Source organism: Cupressus sempervirens, chromosome 2 (genome assembly GCF_028749045.1).
Source record: "Cupressus sempervirens isolate cs-2001-9-10 chromosome 2, ASM2874904v1, whole genome shotgun sequence".
In the NCBI taxonomy this organism is placed as follows: Eukaryota; Viridiplantae; Streptophyta; class Pinopsida; order Cupressales; family Cupressaceae; genus Cupressus; species Cupressus sempervirens.
Window position 1 is genome coordinate 722,697,447 of NC_143119.1, and position 15,975 is coordinate 722,713,421.

Below are 15,975 nucleotides of genomic sequence, written 5' to 3' on the forward strand. Positions count from 1 at the left end.
TTCAGCCTTTAGGCTTTCCTAATTAATTATAATAAGATAATTAATTAATTACAATTACAATAGCACTATCAACTCATAGTCTATACAAAATTTTATACATGCAATACTAGGGCTTGCACATCCACTGACATCATCATACGATTGTCTTATGTCACTAGCTAACCACACATCTTCTCATTATATCTTAGATGAAATATATAATACAAATATTAAAAACTACTTTCCAAGCACTCTATCTCTGAATAGTTCTCTATAAATTAGGTACAACTTTTGTATGTCTTCAACTTACGTATTGTGCATTAAACCATGTCATTAGAACACTGTACTAAATATGTCCATGACCACGCATCACCAAACAAGAAAAACCTTGTTCTCACAACTACGATCTCTCTTTGTTACTTTGACAGTCTTCACAAACTAACTGCTATGTTGACATCAATAACAAACATAGTCATAAATGCAACATGTCAATACTCTCCAATGCTTAGGATACTCCCCCAATGTAGTATCATTAGAATTCATGCTAACATTCTTTTTTTCTTTTTTGGTGAAACATTATATTTATATTAATAATAATAGGTTCAAAAAAGCTCGTGGAGAAAAGAACCAAAAAAGAAAAACTTTGGTCATTGCCTGATACAAAAAAGGGATGCAAAAGAAGAAATACTACATCAAGAGAAAGTATCTATCAATACTAATGAATATTGTCCTAGAGATTCCTAGATCGAGAATATAGTGATTACAAAGAGCCCAAAACTCATACAAATACAATTCATTGATTGGTGCCAGACATAAGACCAAGAGCCTAGCCAAAAAATGTCATAGAGATTATCATCACTAATCTACATCCAAAACTACAATTAAGACCATGATATTAGAAAGTCATCTAATGCAAATGTAATCCAGAACTCTGATCTACATACAATATCTCAAAGGAACAATTGAGATCCATAAAAGAAAAAAACATGCGAAATCATAGAGAAGTCATGATTTACTATCAAATAAAATATGAGGAGGACTTAGCCTTATTCTAAACATATTCTTTTTTCATAATATTAACCAAATTGGGGAGATCAAGGAGGTTAATTGGGAAAAGTAAAGAGTTAATATAAACCCCGTCTGTACCCAAATTAGTCAGACAATTAGCTAAAAGATTGCCTTCTCTATAAGTATGCATGATGTAACATTCAGATATTGAATCAAGAATAGACCATACTTGATGTAATATATATTGTATGGACCAATTATATACATGACGTTTAATACACACATTAATAATAATGGATGAATCCCCTTCAACATGTAACTTAGATATAGAAAGTGATTTTGCAAGTTCCAAACCAAAGAGTAAGGCCAAGGCCTCAGCTTTGTTATTAGTACATTGAGGGAGAGAAGATGATTTTACTGCAATCACATGAACTTTAAAATCTCTAATGACTATGCCATAGCCAGAGTTGCTTGGATTTCCTCTAGAGGCCCCATCAAAATTGAGCTTGAAATAACCCTCACTTGGAGGAATCCACTTGATTTGTGCTCGGATGAGAGGAATCTTGGATGGAGCAAGAAGATGAGGAAAAAGTAAACCCTTCCATTGCTGAATAACATAGCCATCCCAAGGAGAAAAAATATGTTTACCCTTATATTTACTTACTAAAGCATTAACATGCTCAGTAATTAATCTCTCTAATCCTTCCAAAAATTGAGGTATTGGAGATGACGTCTGTCTAAAAATTATCTTGTTTCTTTCCCACCAAATTACCCATACTACAAATGCAAGGATGCACTTCTAAAGACATGAAAACATTGATTTAGAGTATAAGCTTGGCCATGCTTGGAATAAATCTCATAGAGAATTAGGTAATGGCATATGGAAATTAAGCTTATCAAGGATAAAATGCCAACAATCTTGGGCAAAAGGGCAGTTTAAGAGGAGGTGATTTGTTATTTCTATAACTTGCAGACATAGCACATAGTTAAAGGGATCATAAATGTTCAATATATGAATATGATCACTAGTTAAAACTTGATTCTTTATTGCAAGCCATGCAAAGAATCCTGCTTTTGGTAGAACTAAGCTATTCCAATAGAATTCAAAAGCATGATATGTGGTTTGATTATACTGGTTGTGTTGGAGAGCCAAGTATCCTAGTTTGATAGAGTATTTACCATCTTTAGATGGAACCCAAAAGAGGTAATATGGATGATTAGACATAAAGACATTCCTTTCAGCTAGTACTTGTTTGAAAGAAGCAGCCTAATTGTAACATTCCTTTCATGCTAACATTCTTCATTCAGGAATATTCTCCTATTTATTTCTCTCCATATTTCCCATTGGAGGATAGAGGGAGAGATTTTCTAGAGGTTGCTATATATTTTGGAGATTTCATGTTTGGGCCAGTATTTAAGATGATCCCATAGGTTTTTGGGAAGAGTTAAATGCTAGTTAAGCTTCTTGCATAACCATTGCTAGAAGAAATTGGCACAAGGACATTGGTATAACAAGTGTTTAGTTGTCTTTGATCCTGCTTTGCATAGTGAACACCTCGATGGTCCCTCAAAGCCCAATTTATTAAACTTGTCTACCATAAGGATTCTTTTTTGTACTGCCACCTAGAAGAATATGCCTGCCTTGTGGAGGCATGCTTGGTCCTTGTAGAGGTTTAGAGGCATGTTTATTCTGTCCCATTTCTATGAATTAGTTATAGTTCATATTCCCTCTTTACGCTGTATTTTCCATTTTTAGAGGCTCCCCAAATTATTTTGTTCTTCCTTTTTTTGTGATTTGCTTGCCTTAGATTGAGAAATTGTTTAGATACTCTTTTTTATAGATCATATAGGTTTATGTCTCCTATATCCTTCCATTTCCAAGTTTTAGATTGTTCCTCATTTGACTTTTGTATGTAATCACTTACATGTTTTCCCCAAATATGAGTTAGTGTATGCTTAATGTTTAAGGGTAAGTTATAGCTAGGGGGTAGTCCATCCAATGAGTCCTCCTAGAATAGAGTTGCCTCACCTTTTTCTATTCCCATTTTAAATTGTTGTTGATTAAAGGTTTGCATTACATCATAAAGTTCCATGTTCTAGATCCTTTAGGTGGATTCTTTGTTCAAAATAAAGATATAGGATTAGTGTTGTTTAGGTGTTTTTGGTATAAGATTTTTTCCCATTTACTTTCATGCTCATGGTACATACTCCAAATTAACTTGGCTTCGAAAGCTTCATTTTTCCAAATCATATTTTTGATTCCTAGCCCTCTTGGCTCTTTTGGTCTACATATGTTATCCCATTTAATCAAAGCTAATTTATTTTTGTAATATGTTCCATTCCATAAAAAATTATTGAGTTTACTGTCTAACTTCTTTTTAGTTTCTTTAGCCAGTGGTAGGTAGGACATTTGATTAGTTGGGATAATGAATAGGATTGATTTCATTTTAATTGTATGTCTCACTTTTGTTAATCATTTTCCTTTCCAAGTTTCTAATTTTTAATCTATCTTTTTGATTATATGATTACAAGATTTGGTTTCTTTCTTGTTTTTTTTTTTTCAATTGTATTCTTAAGTATTTACATGGGAATAAACCTTTTTTATATCCCATTAAGTTACATATCCTTCTTTCCATATCTAGTTTTGTGTTTATAAATAAATTTTTTGATTTATTAGCATTTACCATTTATCCTAAGGCTTATGTGTATGTTTTAATTATTTGTTTGAAATTTTGGGCTTCTATCAAAGAGCTCTCTCGAGGGAGAATATTGTCATCTGCAAATTATTGGTTTGTGATGTTTGGCTTTCCTTCTATATCCGTGACCCCCTTTATATCCCCTTCAACTTAAGCCTTTTTAATTTCTCTACCAAACACTTCTGCCATAGTGGTGAAGAGAAATGGTGATATTGGGTCACCTTGCCTAATTCCTCTAGAAGTGTTGAAGAGTCCTTTTGGGATACCATTGATTAGGAGAGAGATTTTTGGGGTAGCTATGTAATTGAAAATTATGTTGATCCACTGACAGGAAAAGCCATATGCTTCTAGTGTTTCTCATAAGAATCTCCAATCTACTTTGTCGTAGGCTTTTTGAATGTCTAGTCTCATCAGCATACATACTTCCTTGTTAAGTAGTGTTTAGTGAATTATCTCATGTATAATTATAACCTTGTCAAGGTTAGATCTTCCTAAGATGAATCTTGTTTGTTCTTCTGATTGTAATTTTGGCAAAACTATTTTTAGTCTATTAACTAATGCTTTAGATAATGTTTTATAAATTGTGTTACATAGAGCAATTGGTTTGAAGTCCCCAAGTTCCTTAGGATTATCTTTTTTGGGGATTAGCGATAAAAATTTTTTTTATTGATTTCGATCAATAGAGAACCTGAGTTCCTCAGAGTTGATTTAATTTCTTTTGGTGAAAAATGTTTGTTTAACTTTTTTTTGTCCTCTTTACTAATTACTTCCGGGATGGTTCTTTCCATAATGTTTTGGGTTGTGGGATTAGAAGATATTGTAATTGTTATAGATGTTTGTGTGATAATTAACAAAAAATATCAGCTATTTGGCTTGGTTCTTCTATCATGTCTCCTACGTAGTTTTTAATTTTTGATATTTTGTTTATATTTTTTTTGCTAATGGTACTATTATGGAAATATTTAATGTTACAGTTTCCTTCTGTTAACCAATTCTCCCGGGATTTTTGTTTCCAATATATTTCTTCTTTTGCTAATAAGTTTTCTTATTTTTCTTGAAGTTCTCTTTCTCTGTTAAATTTTCATTGTCCATTCCTTTTTTAATTACTTCTTCATTGAGTTTCTTCAATTCTTCTTCGTTATCTAATTTTTCTTTAAAGATGTTATTGAAGTGGGTTTTATTCCATATATATATATATATATATATATATATATATATATATATATATATATATATATATATATATATAATCTTTTTTAAGTATTTGAGCTTGGATACAAAACATAACATCTTAGATCCTTCAAAGTCACCTTTTGTCCACCATTGTTTAATATTTTCCATAAAGTTGTTGTCTAGGAACCACATTTTTTTACATTTAAATGGATTTCTTGAAGGTTTGATTTGTTCTTTTCATTCCATCCTTACCGAGAAGTGATCTTAACCAACATTGGGGAGGATTGAAGAGTGCATTGCATAATTGAAAGTACTTAGATCTCCCTTAAATATGAATCTATCCAACCTTTGTGCTATGTGGTCGAGGCCTAAATTTTTGTTGTTCCAAGTGTATAACATGTTAGTCAAAGGCATATCAATTAAATTGTCCTTTGTGAACCATTCTATGAAATTAGTCATTATTTGTGATCTTCCAAAGTTTTCATCTAAATTTAATATGACATTAAAGTCCCCTCCTACACATATGTTGTATGTCTAATAATTTCCCATAAAGGTGTTGATTTCATTCCACATTGCTTCCTTATTAGCTATAAGGATCGGTTCATAAAAATTACTGAGAATAAGTTGGATGTCATTTCTAAAGCTTTGGATTCTTCCTCGCATCTAGTTATTTGTTGATATCATTTTATTGTAGTTTATCTTTATGAGATTCCATATCACCCCTATAACCCCCTAAAGATCCTCCTGATTCTATAATATCTGATTCTCAAAGTCCAAGCTTTTGCTAAATCTTTCTCCTTCTTCTTTATTTAATTTTGTTTCCTGTATTAGAATTATCTCTTAATTGAAAAGTGTTAGATTGTGCTTGAACAAGCACTTTTTTGTTAGGGGCATTTAGTCCCCTAACATTACATGTAGTTATCCTCATTGTGTTGTGGGAAGGAACTTCCCCTTCCTTGCAGTTAGAGCATCTTTGATTTTCTTTTGGTTCCCTTATTTGCTTGTTATTGCTCTAAGTTCAACAAGTGATTTCCTACCTCATTTTTTTAACCATCCATTTACCATATCTTGGTGCAGTTATGCCTTCAAAGATTTCCTCTATTCCTAATTTACCTATGTACTCTTTTGCATTTTTGAGAATGTTTTCAATTGATTCATCTATATTATCCTCTTCACTTTCTTTAGGTTCTTTAAGTAATTGATCACTTAAATCTATCTCCATGACCTCAAATTCTTTACCATGTTTTCATTGTGCTACATTTCTGTCTAACTTTATATTATATAATATATATATATATATATATAGAACTCTAAATTCTTCCCATCTTTAAATGAAGTTTGTTTCATACTTAACTTCGTTATCTATCTCCTTGTTGTTCTTTGTTTCTTTTTGGCTGGCAATATTGAGTCTACCCAGAAAGGTTTCAACCTCTATCAGAATGAGTTTGTTGTTGTAGTTTTTCATTCTTCCATCCTTTGTGTGGTTCAACATTGAATTAGTTGATTCAAAGGGATCCTTTCCATTTGTAGGAGTTTGCTAGGATTTTTAATTTTTTTTTCTCAATTTTTTATTTTTATGCGCTCCTAATGGTTTGATGTTGTGGCGGGGCGGGGGGTGTGTGGGAGTTATTTCACTACTTTCTTCTTCTTTCCCACTTTTTTTCGAGGTAGGAGTAGCTCCATCACTATCCTTAAGATTGTTTACCTATTCTAATTTCATTTTTTTTTCCTATGTTGCTCTTCTTTGATTGTTATGAAATTGCAAACTTCATTAGTCCTTTTCATATTACCTGTCTCTGGTTGGGTGTAATCTTTGTCTAGTTCATAGCCTCTTTGAATTTTTGTCATTCTTTCCCTTCCTAGCTGAAGTTTTGAATGCAAGTTATCATTTTCTAATATTGCATTGTTTGTTGATTGGATTGCTGCATAAACCTCATTTGAGTACTTGTACTTTCCAATGTATATGTTGTTGTGTGTTCATTCTTGTTAAGCCATCTTTGTTTACCCCACTGGTATTTCTGGTTGAATCCATTTTGTTCTGTCTAATTGTTTTCTTGCTCAACTCTCTATTTGAGTTTCCCTTGCTACTAGATTAATCTTTTGGTTTCCAACTGCATGTGGAGTCTTTCCTGAACTGTTTGGGGGCATTGCTTCATCTATCCTTTCATAAGTAGATTCTCTATCCCTCTTGCTAGTTTTCTCTTCTCTATCTATTTTTAGCTTAGTTTGAGTGAAGGTTTAAAGATGGCCCTCATGGGCTTGATCCCATAGTGTCATTTGATCATTAATGTCATTTTGAGTTAGTAAGAGATCATGAACCATCCTGTTACAATTGTTTATGCTACCTTTGATATCTTCTATAAACAAATTTTCTTTTAAGCACTGCTAGCATTGAATAAATTTGGAGATGTTATTCTCGATGTCACTAAAGTTGCCTGTATTTGTAACATTTTCTTTATCTATTTTGTCAATCTCTCGTACTCTTTTTTCTTGGTGTATTTGCATATGATCTGTTGTTATCTTGTTCTTAGCTTCTTCCCTTAGCTCCCATTCTTCAAACTCTTGTTCTATGTCTTCCCTTCTTTCTGACTTGTTACCACTTTTGCTTACTTTTGATATGGAATACAAGCTTTGAAAGTATTAGTTCTTGATTCTAATATAAATCATTTTGAATGTTTCCTCAAGACATGAGGTCCTTTTGATGTATTTGTGGTTAAATGTTGTATAGAATTTATTTCAATAATTTCTTTTATCTTTCCTTCATATTTATGTTAGGTTATAAATTGATCTATTGGTTATTATTATTTTGTTCTTAAATTCATTCTGGTCTAGTTCCATATTTAAAAGAAATTTGATATCATTTGATTGACCAAAGTTTGATTATATTCCTATGAGATCTCCTATGTTTTCTCTTATGTGGTTTAGTATTTGAATGTAATTGAGCTTAGGTGGAAAGGATTCACTTATGATCCACATAGGAGCTTTGCATTTACTAGTCATAAGTTCATTAAAGTTTAGTTCCCCATTTAAAGAATTTCATAGAATTTTTTTTTGAAAACATAATAAGAAACATAAAGAAAATCATCCCTAATATGTTTTATAGTGAATATATAACAATCTATTGGACATGGTAGAAATACTTACCCGTTCCCTGCAAAATTCCCTTAACAAACTTATAAGATTGGTGCTTTTGGATTCTGTGTTAGTCTGTGGTGATCGATTAAGGTAGTACTATACATACTACATAATTCCTCAGCGGGGTTTGGGCTATTTTATCAATATTTTATGGTCGACATGTTGTAACTAATTTTAACCCTAAAGTGGCAAAAATACTTGTATAAAAGGGCTTAGGGTTAGGGATTTTTTTGGTGTAGATGATGCAAAAATTGCTTCTTGTGGTGGTATTGAGCTTTAAGAGATTACAAATTATAATCACTAGATCATAATTTACTATTGAACTTGTTGTTTGGTGGACATAGCCTAAGATTTGGGTGAACCACGTTAAATCTTTGTGTCTTGTGCTCTCTTCTGTGTGATTTATTATTTCCTAATATTGTTTATATTTGCATGTAATTGTTATTTCTATTTGAGGTTAATCCTAACATTTTGGGCCATTCTAGTAGGCATAGATCCCTAGTTCCTAACACTCCATCCATCTTTCCTCACTAAAATTGTTGCTAATTATTAGTGTGTTCTCTATGTTGCATGTATTGATGCACCTATTAGTTGCACATTGGTTTTCTAGATTCATCTTTTGACTTAGATTCATCCTAAGTGCTATAAATTAGTTACCTTTACAGGATCTATCAATTAAGGTGATGTCAATAGAGCTAACTTCTAGTTTCTTTGAATATATGAGGGGGGTATTCTAAGCCTATGAGGAGGGATATAAATGTTTGGCTTGACAAACAATTGGGGGTGTTTGGGGGGGGGGGGGTTTGGTCAAGTATCAATGGTCTCTAGATTCTTGGGGTTTTTGTCTTTCCCTCTTAATGGGATTTTGTTTTCTTTTGAGATATTCTTGGGGCACAATATGCTAGGGCTGGGGTATTCATTGATGGAAAAATTAGATCGACTCTAGATTCTTCTATTTCTACTTGAGTCTTGTATAAAAGATCTAAAGTTAGCCCGAGATAGTACCTTTTAATTATGGGGAAAAATTTGGAGCCTTCTGTTCGTAGGTTGTAGATTTTGAAATGTCGCTTGACCTACCTGTCTTTCCCATCCATCTTTTGTATATTTTGTCTTTGAAAAATATATTACCTATTGCTTAATTGGTTTCTTTGTTTGACCTTTTGTCTTAGAGTAGGGGATGCTGCAGCTTAGGTCTTGGACGATGCACTTGGAAGCTAGATCTGGATTCGTGGCTTGAAGCTCTATAGATTTCTAAGATGTGAAAGCTCTAGTGCTGATGTTAGGGGAGTTATTGTGTTCTACGTATTTGGTTTTGAGATAATGATGACTACTGTTGCCCAAGCTATTTTGTATTAATCTACTTGAATCACACCCTTGTATTTGTTTAGGGTTTGATGCATTGGCTTTTTTCTTACAGCATGCAATCTGCCACCCTTCTTCATTCCTTATGTGAGTCCATGAGATATTTAATGAAATTGACATATTTTCTATCTACCTTGGGCCATTAATTACTCTAGGAATTTGGATATGTATGTGGGACTTGTCCTCTACTTTTCGATCTTCCATTACTTTCAGGGCTTTTATAATTTCTTTACCAAAGATTTTGTGGAGTTTGATGAGAATCTCGAAGCTGTTGCTACAATGTAATGTCAATTGCTCATTCTTTCTTAGATGTGTCTAGTGATTAGAACCAGTTCATGGATGGAGTTGGGACATTAGAGCCTTTGATTTTCCCTTGACCTTACTACCATTTGGAAACACCTTCACTTGATGGTTATCGGGTTTATGGAGATGTTATGATTTGCGAATGTGTTTTGTTGCCGTGCTTTTTTGTGTAAAGTTCACCATCTTTTATCTTTTTTATTAGTTTTTAAATTATTATAATGTTAAATATTTGGTATTTTTTTTCTACCAAAATTTAATTTTTTTCATTGCTTCAACCAATAAAAAATTAGAAGAGTCATATATTTTTATTAATAAAAAAATTAATACTAAACTATAATGTATTTGAACATGGAAATTTAATTCGACATTTTTTTGATTGGTCAAATAAAGTCAAATGAAAAAATTGCACCTGAATGGATCCATAAGGGTATGTTTGGTAGCAAGAAATAGATTGGAATAGGCATCTGTGAATTCCTAAAATCTTAAATCCTCCATTTGGGTGCGTTAGATCAAAATTGAGAATAGGTATACGTATTCCAATTTTGGCCCCAAAATGAGCAGTTGCTATTCCACCTAAATAGGTGAAATTGGAATACGTATTCACATTCCAATTTTACCTTTTCAGAATTTATCAAAATTTAAAATTCGCTGGCCGAGAAGGTGAGAGCAAGGAGAAATTACACGAGAATGCTGGAAGGTTGTGATGGTTTTGTAGTTGAGATAGCAAAAGAAATTGAGAGATCCATGACTCACCCCCAATGGTGGACCACTATACCTGCATTTATATTTGCACTCGCTGGGATGACACTAAAGAAATTCGTTTCATTTTATAAATGTGTAGACAATCTGCAAAATCCAACACGTTTAGTGTCTCCTTGTACGCTGCAATCACATCCTTCATGTCCACCCCTATCACCATCTTGACGATATCACATAATATTTTTGACATTGTTTCCATCCAAATTTTCCCGACGGGCCATAGATGCCACTCTTGAGGAAGTTTAGGGTTTCTCATTATTGAAAGCAATTTGGGGCTTTGTTGAATAGTATGACTATCATCCATCATACCCCTTATTATGAGATACAATTTTATATTCACTATCCAGAAAGTGCATCTGACATCATTATTCATGCTTGGCACGTCCACGATTGGCCAATATGTTGCCTCTTCATCACTTGCTAAAATGCACTTTTCAAGTTTGTAGAGATGCAGGAAGTGTTGATTCTTGGATACTGCATGCGAGAAACACCAAGAATGCAAAATAGTTCCAAGAAAAGAATTGGGATAGAAAATGTTGCGAGGGATATAAAATGCTACTGAGAAGTTTGATCAAATCTTTAAAGAAAACAAACACATAAAAACCTTGGCCAGTTTTTACTTTTTTTTTAATGTACTGTTCAATTGAATACGTTGTTATTTAAATTTGGGTGGGGGTAAATCATATTGTGAATAACAAATCAAGAATTAGTTTTGTAGAACCTAACATATTCAGAATAACAAATCCATAATTAGTTTTGTAGAACCAACCAAAATGTGGAATAATAAATTCTGAGTAACAAATCCCTATTTTCCAATTCCTATTCCTGCAACCAAACTGGCCCTAAGTTACCTTCTCGGGAGGAACTAATAAATTAAAAAATAGGAAATGCAAATTAAGATGGGGCAATTAGAATATTGAAGGTTAAGCGTTTAAATACGACATTGCAATTAAAGGCTGAACAGGACGCTGAACGTGTGAGAGAATGTCAGCTCCACAGATGGTGCTTAGCTTTTGATTCTCGCACCAAACAGTCAGCGGGTAAAAATCACAGTTCTTTGTTACAGACTTCATCTTAGATTTTTCGGTCATAGTTTCATGGTGCAGATGTCGTTTGCATTGTCACCTATAGGTTTTATTAATGGATTTTGCTAAATTGAATAACTGCCAGTGAAACGACGAGCAATTTTTGTCTCCAAAGATATGACGGGCTTTGCGCATCCGCATTATTGTTTGGTTCGATCTCAGTCGACTCTTAATTATGTTATTTTGTGAAAGTTTTGCTGCGAAGGTTAATATTGTTTGTGGCTGGTAGCTTGATGGTTGACTCAGGTTTATAACTATCGAACAGTTTTGTTATCATGTTAAATTCATGCAGGAAATCTATGATGGCAGTTGCCCTATTTTATTTAGTCAGCGATATAGAGACAGTCACCATTCTACTTCGAGGGATTGGCTACTTGGAGAATTCAATAATATAATTAGCCCTAATCAAAATAAAAACCTTGTGGATTTTTAAAATATTGGAAAGGAAGTTATATGTTAAGGTCATATGATTCTAGAGAAAATTTTATTGTAGTTCTAGGGCATAATGGAAAAGTAAATAGTTCACTCTTAGCCGGATTTCTCTGACGCTGTAACCCATAAGGGAAGCATTCTGCCTTGTTGTAGTGTCCGAAATTCTTCTTGGGCATCGCTTGATTGATCTTGCTCCTTTAGTGCATGTTTTAAAAAATCCCAGCAACATAATCCAGCATGTTCGTTTGGGCTAAATTCTTCTCATTTTACTACAGGTTCAAGGGAGCTTCTGTTACAGAATTGCGCTTTCTATTTTTCAATTTTTAGCTATGTTTCATATGGAATAGGCACTGATAATTCGACGTATGGTTCTTGTAGACAGTAATAAATGCAAGGAATTTGTTTATTTTTTGTCTGTGGCTAGCATGCCTAATGAATATTTGAGAACCCCTGTACAAATAGAGGAACTTTACTCTTTACCTTTTATGTCTTTTTCCTTGTTTCATATGGAATACGCATTTCATAATTCGGCATATTGTTCTGGTATGCAGTTAATTAAAGGAATGATAAACAAATTTAATTTTTTCTCGCTGCCTAGCTAGCACGTTTCTTTGGCATTCAAGACTCCCTTGTGTGATTAGCGGAACTTCATTCACCATCTTTAATGATTTTCCTTTATTTCATATCGAATAGGCACTCCATAAACTGACATATTGTTCTGGTAAACAATTAAGGGAAGTGTTAGCAAGAAAAATGGGAAACACATACTGAAGTTTTGAGCCTCACGTGTGTTTTAGTTTATACCCCAGACTTAGTTATAAAGAGGGTGAAAGGATTAGATCTGGACAGAATATTAACTAGTTACCGAGCATCAAAGAATATCACATAACGCATCATAGATAAAATTCTAGTACTTTTGTATTATCAGTATTAATAGAGTACATTCGTATATCCTTATATCTTGTTTTTACATCATCTGTGTTCCTTCATACATAATCATATGTCTTCCTCTATACTCATACATAGTCAGACATGGTCATATATGTGTGTGTGAGATCTGTATATGCACCCATCCTAGAAGGTGTCTTTTTCATAACACACCATATCTAAAATTCTAGTATTTTTGTATTATCAATATCAATAGAGTTATTCGTATATCCTTATATCTCTTTTTTACATAATCTATGTTCCTTAATACTCTGATACATATTCTCATACATAGTCACACATGGTCATATGTGTGTGTGTGTGATCCGTATATGCTAACCCTGTCCCAGAAGGTGTCTTTTTTATCATGAGATTCGCAAATGTTTCACTGTGAAATGCTGTAGGATTTGTCTGACTGTGTCTGTACTGTTCCACTTCCCCGCCTACATAGAAAGGTAATTTTTCTGTTTCAGCATAGCTAGCATGCCACATGGGTTTTTGAAATTGCCTTGTCAATCAGAGGAATTCGCTCTTAACCTTTTATGTTTTAATCTCAATTTCATAGTGAATAGGCATTTCATGATTTGACATATTGTTCTGGTGCGGGATCAAGTAAGGGGAGGTAATTTTTCATATGCAGCCGAGCCAGCATGCCTTATGGGTTTTTTAGGTCACCATGTGCAAATAGAGGAGCTTAATGCTTCAGCTTTTATTTTTCGTACACAATTCTCTATGGGATAGGCATTTCATAATTTGAAATATTTGTTTGCAATATAGTTACCTAAAGGAAGGTAATTATGTTGCAGCCTATTCAGCATGCCTTGTGGGCATTTGAGACTCCCTTTTGTGAATAGAGGAAATTCATTCTATTCCTTTTGTGTTTATGCTCCGACTCATATGGAATATTTGTTGTCTTGCATTTTGTCATCACAAAATGTAGGTAACAATATGAAACTTTTCAACTTAGTTTCGCATTTCTCTGAGTTTAGTTCATTATTTAATTGGTTAGCATTGATCAACTAATCAATTCCAATTGATATAATGAATTCTTTTGCTGAAAGTTTTTGTCAAGCCTTTTTAGTTTTTCTGTTTGTTGAGCCTATGCCTGATTTTTGAAGCCTTCAATGTCTTTTTTCTTGTTTTTGAGTGTGTTTGTTGGCTTTTGGTCCTTTGGTTTTGCTCAAGTTGTTGCTTTCGGTTTTCCCTTTGATTGCGTCTATCTTAGGGCTTAATTAGAGTTGGCAATCAAAAGATATGACCATTTTAGTGCCCAAAAAGTGGACTTTCCAGGTGCAACTGCACGAATTAAAAATATCATGTTATATTTTGAAGTTGACATTCAGTTTTTGAAAAAATATAACATAAATTCACTTTATGCTATGTTTTTAAGTTACTTTATCCTTTTAATTTTTCACTTCAAGTAACTATAGTGCACTTTATGTTATATTTTTAAGTTGAGTTGCTTTTTAATTTTCACTTAAGTGACTATATTAACTATATGGTTTGATTTAATTTTTGAGTTTTAATTCAAAACATTTTAGTAAATATTACTTTTAAAATGATATTTGCACATTATATATTTATCTATATAGTTTAAATATTATTTATGACTCATTTGAGTAATATTTTTTCAAAAATTAAAATTGACATGTGCTTAATTCATCACTTAAGTTGTGCTAACATGTGTACAAGCACATTTGCATCAAAATATGTACTTGTATCCAAAAGTTGCGATTTTGAGTGAAAAGACATTTTTAAAACACATAAAGCATGTAATTACATGTTTTAAAATATGCAATGACTCCCAAAAGGCGAGACATGCATATTTGAGTGTTTTTAAAACATGCAGTGACCCCCAAAAGTGTGATTTTGCACTAAGGGTCATTTGAGAGCAAATTTTAAAACATGCACTTGCGATTTTGCTAAGGAGTCACTTTTGATGATTTTAAAGCATGTAATTGCATCTTAAAGGTGCGATTTGTCTTCAAATGCGTGCATATGTCTTCATAAAATCTAATTTTGAAGATTGAAGGGAAATTTTCATGCACATGCCTTCCAAGAACATGTTTTTGCTTGAGATCTTCAAATTTAGTCATTCCAAATCAAGGAAATCTTCTACCTAGGGTCGTTTTTGCATTTGAATGCATTCCCATGCATTTGGTGTCCAAATCCATGAAGAAATCTTTGCTTTTCATGAAGATTTGAAGCCACGTTTTTGGCAAAAACATCCACTTTTGGGTGATTTTGATCATGTTTCTAGCTAAAGAAGAGGCGTTTTGGAGTTTTCATACATAATCTTGCTATTGGCAAGCACGTTTTTGCCCTCCATTTGCAAAAACGATTCATTTTGGGGCAGGTTTGAAACACATTTTTGATGAAAAACGTTTTAAGAGCTTGCATTTATAAAAAACGTTGTTGTTTTGAGGGATTGTAGGGCATGTTTTGGGCATTCTTATCCAAAAGCACCTCATTGAATGCTCATTTCGAATTCATCATTGCAAGGTTGAAGAGGTCCAAGTTAGTTTGAGATTTTTTCAAAGTTGGAACTTCTTCCCCTTCATTCTTGGCACATTAATCTTCAAGTAAGTGGACATTTTCCATTTTGCTAATTAATTCATGCTTATCTTGCTGTTTTGATGCATGTTTAAGCTTGATGTTGCACACTTTTTGATATAGATGCCATGAAAAGTACATTTTCTCTTTAAAAATGATGAAAAGTCTCATTTTCTTACTTTTGGTTTTTTCCCAAATTCCAAATTCGAGTTTGCATGTTGAAGTAACTTACTTGTTGACATTTTTGAGTCTGATACCAAAGGTACGTGTTTCTTTTGTGCTTGCTTTCGTTGTTTGTTTGCTTGCTTTTTCGGTTTTCTTCATTTGGAAGAAGTTGCAAATTCTTTCCCAAGAAATTGAGCACGTTTCACTTCACTCAATCTTCCATCATCGCATGCAAGTGCATCATTTCATTCAATATTTGCCATTACATGCCAAGGCACGTTGCATCCATTCCTTTTACATGCAATTACACTTCATGAGCAATTACATGTAATTCCACTTTTCATGTCATGACACACTGCATCTCATTCTCTACATGCAATTACATGTAATCTCATTTT

At 33.1% G+C, this 15,975-nt stretch overlaps 1 protein-coding gene across 10 annotated transcripts in view; it reads left to right on the top strand.

Moving 5' to 3' along the window:
• The first annotated feature begins 11,377 nt into the window (after nucleotides 1–11,377).
• Nucleotides 11,378–15,975, top strand: part of LOC149575418 (C18orf8) — a 148,467-nt gene continuing 143,869 nt past the window's right edge. For 5 of the 10 annotated variants that reach the window (XR_016360170.1, XM_089815150.1, XM_089815153.1 and 2 more), the window contains exon 1: nucleotides 11,378–11,650. The gene's annotated coding sequence lies outside the window, so the exon portion shown is untranslated. The remainder of the gene's footprint in view (nucleotides 11,651–15,975) is intronic. The other 5 variants (XR_016360171.1, XM_089815151.1, XM_089815154.1 and 2 more) reach the window with 2 other exon arrangements.